Genomic DNA, 12,194 nt, shown 5'->3' on the forward strand with positions numbered 1-12,194 from the left:
ACTAAATCAAATAGGTCTTCAGCAAAAGAAACCCCAAACCTACATGAAAGTACTGCACCACAGCCCTGGGCCATGATCTGAGAAATAAGAAATAACCCTGTTGCAAACAAATGAGAACCACCTGGGTACATGTTGGTGGTCTAACAAGCCGACACTGACACCGAGGGGCAAGCAAGATCAAGCATACAGAGGAAGCCTCTCAGTGTCGCCTGGCAGACCCTGTGAACAGAACCATCTGTAAAAGGTACTCACAGCAGATTCCACTCAACAAAACATGAAATTCCCCACACTTAGTTGGTTGACAGCCTCTGTTTCTTCTTATGCATTCTCTAGCAAATTTCTCCATCAGCCATTTGTTTTGTTCATTAGTTTTACATGAACCTAACCTGATATAATTATGGCATGTACGAGTCTAATGCAGCAGGAGAGAAAAAGAATCCCATTACTCATTAATGCTCCATCAATGCATGCCAATGCATTACCAATATGAGCTACAAGTACATTCTATCTTTACAAGTATTAGATTCAAGTACAGTCTACACTTATGGACTTTGTTACTGTTAACAAATCTTTAATCTGTTGTTTGTTTGTTTTTTCCAAATCTGAACATCCGTTTTACATTTATTTTAGTGTGTGCATGCATGCATGCGTGTACACAGTGTGTGTGTGGAAGTTAGAGGACAGCTTTCTGGAGCTGGTGCTCTTTTCACCATGTGGTTCCAGGGATGGAACTAAAGTCGTCAGCACTTTTTCCTGCTGAGATGCCTCTCTGGCCCTCAACCTAAGCTGTTTTGTTGATGTTTTAATTAAACATATACACACTAGTGGTTTTTAATCTTTAGTGAAGGATATCTTGAACCCCTTGTAAAACCTAAGGCCCCTCTGTGAAGTTAGTCATATTGGGCATAATCACATTTTGTAGTCCGCACTAAGGTCTCGGCCTCCTCTTACTGGAGTCAGGTTTTAAGTACACGCAAGCACTGTGTATTTATTCTCTAACTTCTCAGAACTGTCAAATCCATTTGCGCCCCTCAAACCCAACTTCATTAGTAACTTCTAAGAAAGTGGTTCTTTACACTCTTGCTTTTTTTCTAACTTCACCCCATAAAGAGCATGAAGAAATCTGAAATGTTTCCACAGTTACTTTCATGACTAATGATTTCTGGGGAAATGTATCTAAACTTCATCCAAAATGTCAAACACATAAAATCTGGTTAAAACACACAGCATCCAGGAGTGGTATGAACTATACAGCGTGGGACAAAGAAAGATGACAAGCCTCCATTCCAACAAGCCAGTGAAGAGCAGGTATGTGCAACACATCAAATGCCACAGATCATCTGATCAGCTCCATCAGCCCAGGTGAGTGAGTTTCAGGAACAAGTGCAGCAAGGCAGCTTTGGAGGCAGTCTGGAGACTCTTCCAGGCCACAAGACAGCTAGTAACGCTTGCCTAATTAAATCTTTTTAACTCTGCATCTCCAAAGCAAACACACAAAGATTTCTAAATCTAGAAAATGTTGAAAGTTGACTTCTTAGATTTTTACTGGTAAGCCCAAGGACTAACAGTCCCCACAGAATGAATTGTGCTAGTACCTCCATTACTATGGAATAAACCAAAGATGCATAGCAACCAGCAAGGAAGGGCTCATCCTCATCTTTATTGTTGCTGTTTTGACAAGGGCTCTCACTTTGTAGCCTAGACTGGTTCAGGTGGCGTGAACTATCACAGCCAGTTCATTTTACCCCATTTTACAGAAGCATAAACTAAAGGCAAAAACATGGAAAGCAACATTGATACTAAAGCAAGAAATCAATCTGGCCTGGATTTCAAGTCTAGGTATACTATTCTCACTCGCTGCAAAACAGTCCAAGCTTCACACATTTAACACTTGAGGTGTAAGTCTGCAACTTTCCCTTCCCCTCTCCACCTAACACACACACACACACACACACACACACACACACACACACACACACATTTTGGACTCAATTTTAAAAAGTTATCCCTTTGCAAAGCATTAATTGATTTGTACTCAACAAGGAAGTAATTAACAGTGAATCCTGTGGGTACAATGCAATATCTTGGCTTAGGATAAAAAACAGCAACAAAAAAAGATCATGTCATTCTTTAAGACAGATATTGAAAGAGGGACAATTTCATGTACTTTTGACAATTACTCATGAGATGTATAGGACTTTGTTTCCCCAAAGCTTAACTAGAAACAGAGTAAACTACATATGATCTAATATTATCTACACTCTACTACAACTATTAATTTACTACCTTAGCATACAGAATAGTTTACATTAATCTTCAATTCCTCAATTTACTGTTTTGATGCAATTGTAACTGTAAATAGATACTCAAGTTTTACATTTAAACTCCATCTTATCATCAGTCTTATAACTCAACTAACAAGGAAAAGATATTTCCTGGGATAGTTCATGTAGCTGCTGGTAAAATTCCTAATGATGAGTACATATGGAATTTGGGATCCTTAAAAAAAAAAAAAAAAAAAAAAAAAAAAAAAAAAAAAAAAAAAAAGCCAAGCAACTGTAGCTAATGACAACCTGATCCTCCTTTTTGTGGTCCAGGTGTGGATATCACTGTGAAGTGCATAATCTAGTCTGTGGAAACAGGCCAAAAAGTTGTCCCATATTAGAGAAATCACAAGACTGACTGACCACCAGGGCCACCGACAATACAAACCTACTCATTCATGGACAGTCTCCACACTGCCCCCTGCCCCTGTCAGCATTAACAACAAAAGACCCTTCAAGGAGCAGGAGCAGAGTGAAACCCTCATTTTTCTCCTAGACTTTGGACTTCAGCTTTTAGCCAGCAGTCACTCTACCCCAGAGAGAAAGAGGCTCTGGTAATCCCAGATTAAAAATATAAACAGCTAGCAGGCCCAGAAAGGCATTTTCTAACACCTCAAACTGGCAAGAAAATGAAAAAACCTGAGAAGGCAAACAGTAAAAATAACAAAAGGCCCAGAAATTGAATTGTTGTCCATTCTCAACTATAACTTCAAACAATGCTTTTAATACTGTTCTTAGATCTAAATGCAGGCAAACAAACCAGTTTGCCTTCATTTTTTGTGGCATGTGATGTTAAGAAACCTACAAAAGACTGCAGCCCAAGAGGTGAGATTATAAACACAGGAGGAAAGATTTCCCTTTTAACCAAAGCAGAGACAATCCTCTGCTTAACATGGAGCTCGTTCATTAAATGTGAAACTAGTCTTGGTCAAGCCAACACCATAAAACTAGTAATACAAGCTTGAAAATGTCCAAAGTATCATGTAAGCAAAGACTCCATCTCATTTCAGAAACCGGAGAATTTTTATATACCACACTCACACAATATCATTGTTTTATCATAAATGTCTTGCCTCTGAAAGTAATTCCTGTACATTCAAAACAAATGTTGTAGTACGCTCTGAGTATATAACATATAAGATAACTATCCATTCATCAGCTGATTATTAAAATTTCTATCAAGAAATCCTTTGAAGCCAAAAATGGCATTACACACCTTAAACCCCTGTACTGTAGGGGATGGGAGACGGAAGAGGATTTCAAGTTCAAGGCCAGTATGGGATACACAGTGAGCCAAAAGATCTTTTGAAATTTCCAAATGAAAACCAGATTTGGAAATAACTAACAGCTATAATCAGTGCTTCAGAGCACCCAGAGTTCTCTAGTCTCCTACTCATGTTCTCCTAGGGCTGAACATATGCACTGCTTCTTGACACTGTAAGTAAAAATCACTTCCTCAGAACTTCTGGAGAAAAGAACAGAAAGGAAATGTTTAAGGTGTTTGGAAACTGAATGCAAATATTACTAAGCTAGCTCTGCACCCTGCCCATCAGGCATATTTGCCACAGGGTCAGGTATTAGCTACCTGACTCTACAAGGAGAACTGAATATTCTCAGCCAAAGCTCCCAAATTCACATTTATCACATTGTATTTCAAATTAAAGTTGGAAAAAAATAGACTCTACTGTATGACAGGCCATGATGATGCAGTAGCTCAGTGGTTTGGTAAAGTATATCAGGGTGTCTAGGCCTGATCTGAGTCCAAGCTCCAGTGCTCCAAACAAACAAAACATTATGCACAGACACATGAATTTAATTTTTAATTACTGGACAGTGGTACACACTGGGATCACAACAATTGGTAGACAGTGGCAGAAGGATCTGGAGCTCAAAGCCAGCATAAACCACACAGGGAGATCATCTTCAAAAACAAATAGAATCAGCTGGGCACTGGTGGGCACGCCTTTAATCCCAGCACTCGGGAAGCAGAGGCAGGTGGATCTCTGTGAGTTCTAGGCCAGCCTGGTCTACAGAGTGAGTAGACAGGCCCCAAAGCTACACAGAGAAACTCTGTCTCAAAAGACAAACACACACACACAAAACAACAACAACAACAAAACCAACAACAAACAAACAAGTAGAACCTACTGTAGGATAAACATAATGATGAAATGAACTTCAGCGCTCCTTAAGACAATTCAATTACCACTGCACTTCATCCAGGTCTAATAGCACATGCCTATAATCCCATCCCAGCACTTAGGAGGTGGAGGCAGATCAGAAGTTTAAAATCCAGTCTGGACTACATGAGAAGTCCAGAAGAGAGAAGGCATGGAAAGAGAAAAGAAAAAGAAGGAATGGAAAGGGGGGAGGGGGTCATGCCCAGGACAGGTTGGAGCAACTCTTCCTACTAAGTCCCCTTTTCTGCTGTTCCTACAGAATGAGTCAGGAACGGCTGCATCAGCAAGCCAGACCTCTGAAGGTGCCACTTCAAAATAGCTCACACTTGTTCCAAGCAGGCAAAGTGAAATACAAGAGGCTATCCCTCACAAATAAACATTCAAACAAAACAAACAAAAACCAGAACACTTACCTCACCCTAAGACAGGGAAGGAAACTAGCAAGCATCACTTCCTTCTACTACAGCCACAACACAAATCAGAACTGCACTAAATCAGTTTCTACATTTAATTGTCCACTGTATATTAAAGCATGTTCATGATCCTTAATCTTCAACCTAAGCAAACTTTCAAGGACACATGATCAGTGGAACAGTGGCAAGACCTCAAGAGTGCTGCAGAAGAGGAAACTAAACACAATTCTTCCTTGAATCCATCAGTAACAGTAAGACAAAAATGAGGGTCCCAGGCTGGGCCCCTCTGCAAACTCTATCCAAGAAGCAAGGAAGTGAGAAGGACAGCAGGTTCTTACTCTGCTCTTGTGGTTTCATGACTGATGTCAAGATAATACAAAATATTCAAAAATCCCACCCTGGCAAATATGCCGATAGAAGTAATCTAGAAGTAGTCTTTAAACTGTTTAATTTAGGACACTCAAAAGAATGAATCTAGCCGGGCGGTGGTGGTGCACACCTTTAATCCCAACACTCGGGAGGCAGAGCCAGGTGGATCTCTGTGATTTCAAGCCCAGCCTGGGCTACAGTGCAAGTTCCAGGAAAGGCACAAAGCTACACAAAGAAACCCTGTCTTGAAAAGAATGTATGAATCTAGTTTGACTCATAACCTCAGAGCTGAGATAAACTCTGCCATCAGCTTTCATTCTAACTTTGCTTTCTACACCAAAGATGTTAAGTCAAGCACTGTCTTCACATCTAGTTTTATACAGAGAAAAAGTAGCCCAATTCACCCTGGCTAATCGGCAAAGCTAATAGCACATCGATGTTCACTGTAAGCCTTTCCTATTCAGAAACACTGTGGGTGAAAATTGGGCTTAGGCAAGACAGAGCCACTAACAGCACAAATGTGGGCACAGGAGCAGCAGTTTCTTTGGTGAGAATAAAGATCCTTTTTGCAGGGTTATTGGTAATAGTGCATATGCAATACCAAGCACAGTGCTAGGAAACAATCGTAACTGTTGTCACTGTCGGCAGTAGTACAAGTGATGCATCACATGGCATGATATGGAAATAAGTGTCAAATCCTGACATATGTCTGTATCAAAACTCACCTAATTAATTAATTCAGCAGGGAAGGTTTGCAAAGCATCAAACTGGTTTGGTCAGAACAACAAAAAGGAACAGCTGCTTTCAGTATTATCTTTTTCACTTAGAGAAAGCACAAACATTTTCATATGGCTCTTGCTTCTGTACTATAAATTCCCCTACACTATTAATGTTAATAAAATCCAAACTGTGAACCTGTTTCTGGCAGCATGGGCTACACATGCACCAGGCCAGTTTACCTGAATTGCTAGCTTTCAGCTCTGAAGTCTTCACTCAAAGAGTGCCTATTGATGGCTAACTCCCAAAGTGTGCTCTCTTCCCACCCAGCCAATTCCCACTTTTTTTATTTTTCTTTATTTGTTTGTATGTTTATTGAGACAGGGTCTCTCTATGTCCTGAAACTCTCTTTAGATTAGGCTGGCCTCGAACTCAAGAGATCCATCACCAGTCTCGGCCTCCCAAGTGCTAGGATTAAGGGCATATACTACTACACCTGGCTCCTGCTTTCCTTAGAGGCAACTTCAATTATAAAACCACACCCTCCTTTCTGCCATGCTTGGGAACATTGAGTTCCCATATCTAAACACCATCTGTGAACTGGAATGAGAAACTGCCTGGGATAGAGAAGCACAGCTAGCTTTAAAACCAACTTAAAAATCAGTTATTTAAGTAAAGAACCTAGTGTTCAGATTGTGTTTTAACATTCAAGTTATAATCAGATAAAAAAAACTAAACTAATTTGAATTCATTATAAAGGCCTTATTATTTTACCTTCTAGAAAATGCAATTATAAATAATTAAACCTTACAATTTACCTATAGACAAATCATAGCACATGGCACAGCTCCTAATACACTCAATCAGATGTCTCAAATAGTTTTTCATATATTAAGATTCTGGGCTAGAGAGCAAGATGGCTCAGCAGGTAAATACCCTTGCTCTCAAGCCTGACAACCTGAGTTCAATTCCCAGAACCCTCACTGAAGTAGAGAACTGGCTCCTCTACAAAGTGCTGACCTCCACCCCTACTGCACCTCCTGGCATGTATGTGCGTGTGTGCATAGACACATGCACATAAACAGAGAAAATACACTTGTGAAGAACAGTTTAGAAAAGTCTAGTTAACCCACACAATTGTAAACAAGGTTACATATAACGAAGAATCAAAGGCACAGAAACAAACATTTTTCAATGTTTAGCCTAAATCTGGAGTATCTCAGTGATGGCACAAGTAGAATTAGAAAAAGTAACAGAAGTTTTCTCCCTCCTGATGAAAAAGCTTAACTGAAACCATACTGAGCATTTAAACACAGCCCACAGCAGCAAAGGTGGGCAAGACATGCAATGCTCAGCAAAGGCATCTCTCAGATGCACGGCAGCCAGGGCTTCAGAAGACACAGATGTTACGACCCACCATACAACCATACACAAGATAGCCCACTGGACCCAGCATGACAAGCCTGAAGCCATGAGCACAGGAACCCTGCCTCTGGCCCCCACAAGTCCTGCTCCACACCGGTAAACAGGTGAGGGCCCAGTTAAGTCTATGAACATTAATTAAGAACTGCCTACAAGGCACCAGGAGGTTTAGGGCCTATCAACCATCATCCTCAGGTACCATAACCAGGCCTCTGTCACTCAGCTGGTCCAGCAAAGGAATCTGAAACAGAGCTGCCAATTGCTAGAAGGGACCAAGAGATCACTCCATGGAAGCCCACCTGTTTTCTGCTTTTATAACATGTACTTGTGAATGCTAACTTCAAATCCTTTTATTGCTGCTTTACAAAAGCATAGACACCTTCCCACCTCACCCCCAGCCCCTGCTCAAGTTGATATCCATCAGCAGAGTAATCTCAAACAAGTCCCTGACTCTTGCCTGAGAAGTGCCCACTGTTCATCTGGAGCTAGGACAAACCGCTCCACAAATGCTGGGTTAGAGGGAACTCTGGTAGGGTGCTCAGAAGTCTACAAGTCTCTGTTCAGGAGGCAGAGTACCATCATCAGACCCTTCCTTCTGTACATTTCCTACATGCCTAACAGTTTCCTGTGACCCCATATCCTTCACAGGGAAAACTCACGCCTTGCTCTTTCTCAAGATCCTTCCCATGATGATTGGGGAACCTCACTGCTGACCCACATCAAGTACAGACACCTAGTTTAGCTTGCACTTGGTTGCAATCATGGAGACTAGGAACTTCACAGAGCTGGTGTCTAGCCATCTCCTGAATCTCCGCAACCAAACCATACATGGTGCCTGGCAGGAAAGAGGCCAATACAGCCATGTACCGAGCTGAGTTCCTCAATTCTCGAATGGGCCTCTATGTAAGCCAAGCTCCCTAGACCATATGCAGCTCCTCTACCTAGAGCCCTCAGTCCCCAGAGCTTCATGTCACTTACGACACATGTGCAGGAAGACCCTGACAACAGTTGTGCCACACCCCACCCACTTCTCACCAACACTGATGTTACTAAGCCTTGCTCATCAACAGCCAATAGTCCATTACTCTAAAGTCCCTCTGAGAGCAGGAACCTTCTCTCATCTATTCACACCCCTCCCTGAACTGAGTTCTCTGCGTGTGGAACTTTTCAGCTTTGCTAACCTAACCTAATCTGAGCTGTTCGGCACCTTTGGGGAAGAATGTCAAATATGCTTGATTTCAAAACACTTGAGTGTTCTTCATTATACCAAGAGTTTTCATTTGAACAATTCTATGCGGAGACAGGATGAAGCCATTTCCTTCTGAATACTGACCATAATGTAAATGTCATGTGGTAGTTGAAAGATAACTAGATGATGTTATCAAATGAATGACCGAATCTCCTGACCTTAAGGAACATATCCTGGTCAGCCAGTTATGGGCTACAGACTTAGTCTTCTTTACCATCCAGCTTTCAGGTCCCATCCAAGGGACTTCTATAAATAACTCTTCTCTGCTAACCTGCTGGAACAGTGAGGTCAGTGGGTTAGAGGGGCCTCTAATAAGGGTGAATGGGAGACTGAGGCTGAGCCTAGTGAGGATAACGGGGAAGAATCCAGGGCGTATACAGAGCTTCTCTTTGGTGGTCATAAACATCCACTGGCTGAAGGAGTCAAAAATGCAGTACATCCTCAACAAGAAACCCATACTAGGATTGGTACTTGTAGTTTCTAAGTGTCTTCAAGCTTCAGAAAACACCCCTCCTTTTGTTAACTCCCTTGTTCCTCACAGTGACAAGAAATTAAATTACTAAAGCTCAAGTGGCTTCCCAAGCCCCCATTTTAAAGCTGGCAAAGTGTTCCTCTGAGCAGTGTCAAGACTGCCCATGGTCCCACACCTGGCAGACCTAGGTGTCTCATGTTTCCCATCCCTTCCACCAAGCCCATCTGTGTAATGCTACTGTTGCTCCTTTGTAGCAGGAATCTTAAATGGTCTTATTGATAAAATCAAACCTGGAGGAGGTATTGGGGTGAATGCTGGAAGATCAGAGAAGCAGAACAAACCACAGCTTCCTCACCTCACCAACTTCTCAGCTGATCCTGTTTCCTCAGACTGGAAGCCTCTCAGTCCTCATCCAAACGGATCTCAGCTAAACTGTGCTGCACAAAAGCCTAAAAACTTAACCAGCCAAATGCTTCTAGTTCTTGGTCTTCATGCCTTATATATCTTGCCTTTCTGCCACCACTCCCTGGGATTAAAGGCTCGCTCTCTGGGATTAAAGGCATGTGTCACCATGCCTGGCTGTTTCCAATGTGGCCTTGAACTCACAGAGACCCAGAGGGATTTCTGCCTCTGGAATGCTAGGATTAAAGGTGTGAGTGCCACCATTTTCTAGCCTTTGTACCTAGTGGCTGTTCTGTCTCTGACCCCAGATAAGTTTATTAGGATGCACAATATTTTGGGGAACACAGTACCACCACACTCCTTCAGGTAGGGCTCTCTGCACACACTGCTACTGCAGTCAGTTTCAGAAAAGCATTACCAGAACTGGGTTTAGTGCGGTGGCACAGCGCTTGCTCATTAACACTAGAGACCCTAGGTTTCACCTCCAGTGCCACTAACAAGCAGAGAAAGATTCACCAACACTCATGATTTATGGCTAGCAAACTCAGTTTCATTTCTCAGTTATAAATAGGGGACAGAAATCAAGAAAGTGGTAAAAATTCTAAACATGGCCTTTTCTCTACTACATTATAGATTATACAGTTCATAGCAAACAGCTGGAGACAGCCAACACTAACCCTCCCACTTTCTACCTGAAAGCTTTATTTAATCTGTTCCATCCGAGGCATTTCTGACATTCAACCTTACAGAGGCTGCTCATACATGTATGTGATTCAGCAGAAACACAGAGCTGAGAACTTTAAAAATTCTAGTAAAAATACCTAGTCCCTGCACATCTGTGACCATGGGAAAATTGCAAGCTCCTTGTTCAGGGACAATATGAACTGTCTTCTCAAAGGATTATGTACTGTTCTTTCTTTATACATTGTTTGAGTGTTTAATGAGGGCCACTACCTGCCGGCCACCCAAGCGCTGATCCCGGCCTTACTGATGCACCTACCCTCTCTCCCCAGGTCTAGGTTTCAGGCTAGGGGAATGACTGCTGCCGTTCTGTTCACCAAGGAATGGCACAACTGCCCGGGAAGTCCAGCATATGGCAAGGCTTAACAGACATTAGTGTCAGAAAGAGGGAAAAGAAGAGAGAGGGTGCCAGTTTGTCAGACATGGGAACCAGGGCTTTTCATTACCCAATACACTCAACAGTCCTTACGATCCACCAACAATCTGATGAGTTCTAAAAGGTTCCTCATGCAACACACAGATGTGGGCATAGCAGCTGTCATGCAAAGGAGCTGGGGTCCAGAACTGTGAAGAATCCAGTCCTTTGTCTCAACAGTACGAGGTTATGCCCAATGTCAATCTACCAGTCAGCTGTATGTCCCCAACAAATAATCAACACTGCCTCTGAATCAATTTATTCTGATTCTCTCTGACACCACTGCCAAAGAAGCTATTATTGAAATGCCTAAAGTCATCCTGAGTTAACAATAAGAAGTTCTGCCTTCAGGCCTTACAAGCTGTTAAGTCAGACTTCAGAGCATAGCTAAGAAAGTTTGATTCACTAAACTCTCTTCTGAAGGAAGCTGCCCAAAGCAGAATGGCTACATGTTCTAAGCATGAGCTTCATGCAAGTCTTTTAATTAAAGCTCAAGGACTCAGTGAGCTGTCTGCCATCCAGACTCTTTATCAAAATAATAATGGGGCAGTAAGAAATATGGTTTACCAAACAATCTAAAAACCAGCAAGCTAGTCATGAAATGTGTAAGTCTGTGTATCACTAATAAAAACAGTAAGATTAATTCCAGGGTTTTCCTCCACATTGAACAGTAAGGAGTAACTAAAGAAAAAGAGTAATGAAACAGGTTCTAAACACACACCAAAGTTCACCACGAAGCAAAGTGAGAACGCCATCAAGTTACAGATCTGATTAAATGTCAGGATTAAGTTTAGTGGCACAGGAAGAAAGTCCCCAGGACGCCTAATTTTTGGACTCCACAAGTCGTAGTTTATCTAGGAAGGCTGGTAACATGAATTCTGCTTACAAACAAAATGTACATAAGTATAGAAACCAGTCAAATAATGGAGTGGAAACAAAATGTTAAGCCTTAGCCCAAAGAAATCTCAATACACAGTTAAAACACTTGGGGGAAGGCTGGAATTTTCTAGACTTTTGTCATCTGACCCAGAATCAAAGTATTTAATGACGTAAAGGAGCAAGTAAATCTCCGTCAATAAACAGAAAAATGTAGTCAACAAGTAGCCCACCAGCCATCCTTAGGTGAGCCCATTTCACTTTCCCGTGAAACACAAAGAATATGAAATTGAAAAGTCACAATGAGCTCATCAAATATTGCTTGAAAGTTTTCCAAAACCACGTTTATGCTTTTATTTATAGCCTCCCTCCCACAACATACTTTGCAATGTTCTGGGAAAAGAACGGGCTTGTGAGGATTACAAAAATTTACTAAGATCTAAGAGAAGAGCAAAAAACTAAAAACTAAACCAAAAAAAAAAAAAAAACCCAATGTTCTTGTTTTAATAAAAACGACTGTATCGTGTCTTGGCCTGTTTTCAAACTAGGCTCAGTAAGAGATTCCCAAATTCGCGTTAAAGTTTTTCGTAAAAATATTCCAGCGACGTATCTGC

The 12,194-nt window shown here is 41.6% G+C and overlaps 1 protein-coding gene across 1 annotated transcript in view; it reads right to left on the bottom strand.

Moving 5' to 3' along the window:
• Prdm2 (PR/SET domain 2) overlaps positions 1-12,194 on the bottom strand; it is a 109,594-nt gene that overhangs the window by 41,188 nt on the left and 56,212 nt on the right. The window lies entirely within an intron of this gene.

Source organism: Peromyscus eremicus, chromosome 2 (assembly GCF_949786415.1).
Source record: "Peromyscus eremicus chromosome 2, PerEre_H2_v1, whole genome shotgun sequence".
In the NCBI taxonomy this organism is placed as follows: Eukaryota; Metazoa; Chordata; class Mammalia; order Rodentia; family Cricetidae; genus Peromyscus; species Peromyscus eremicus.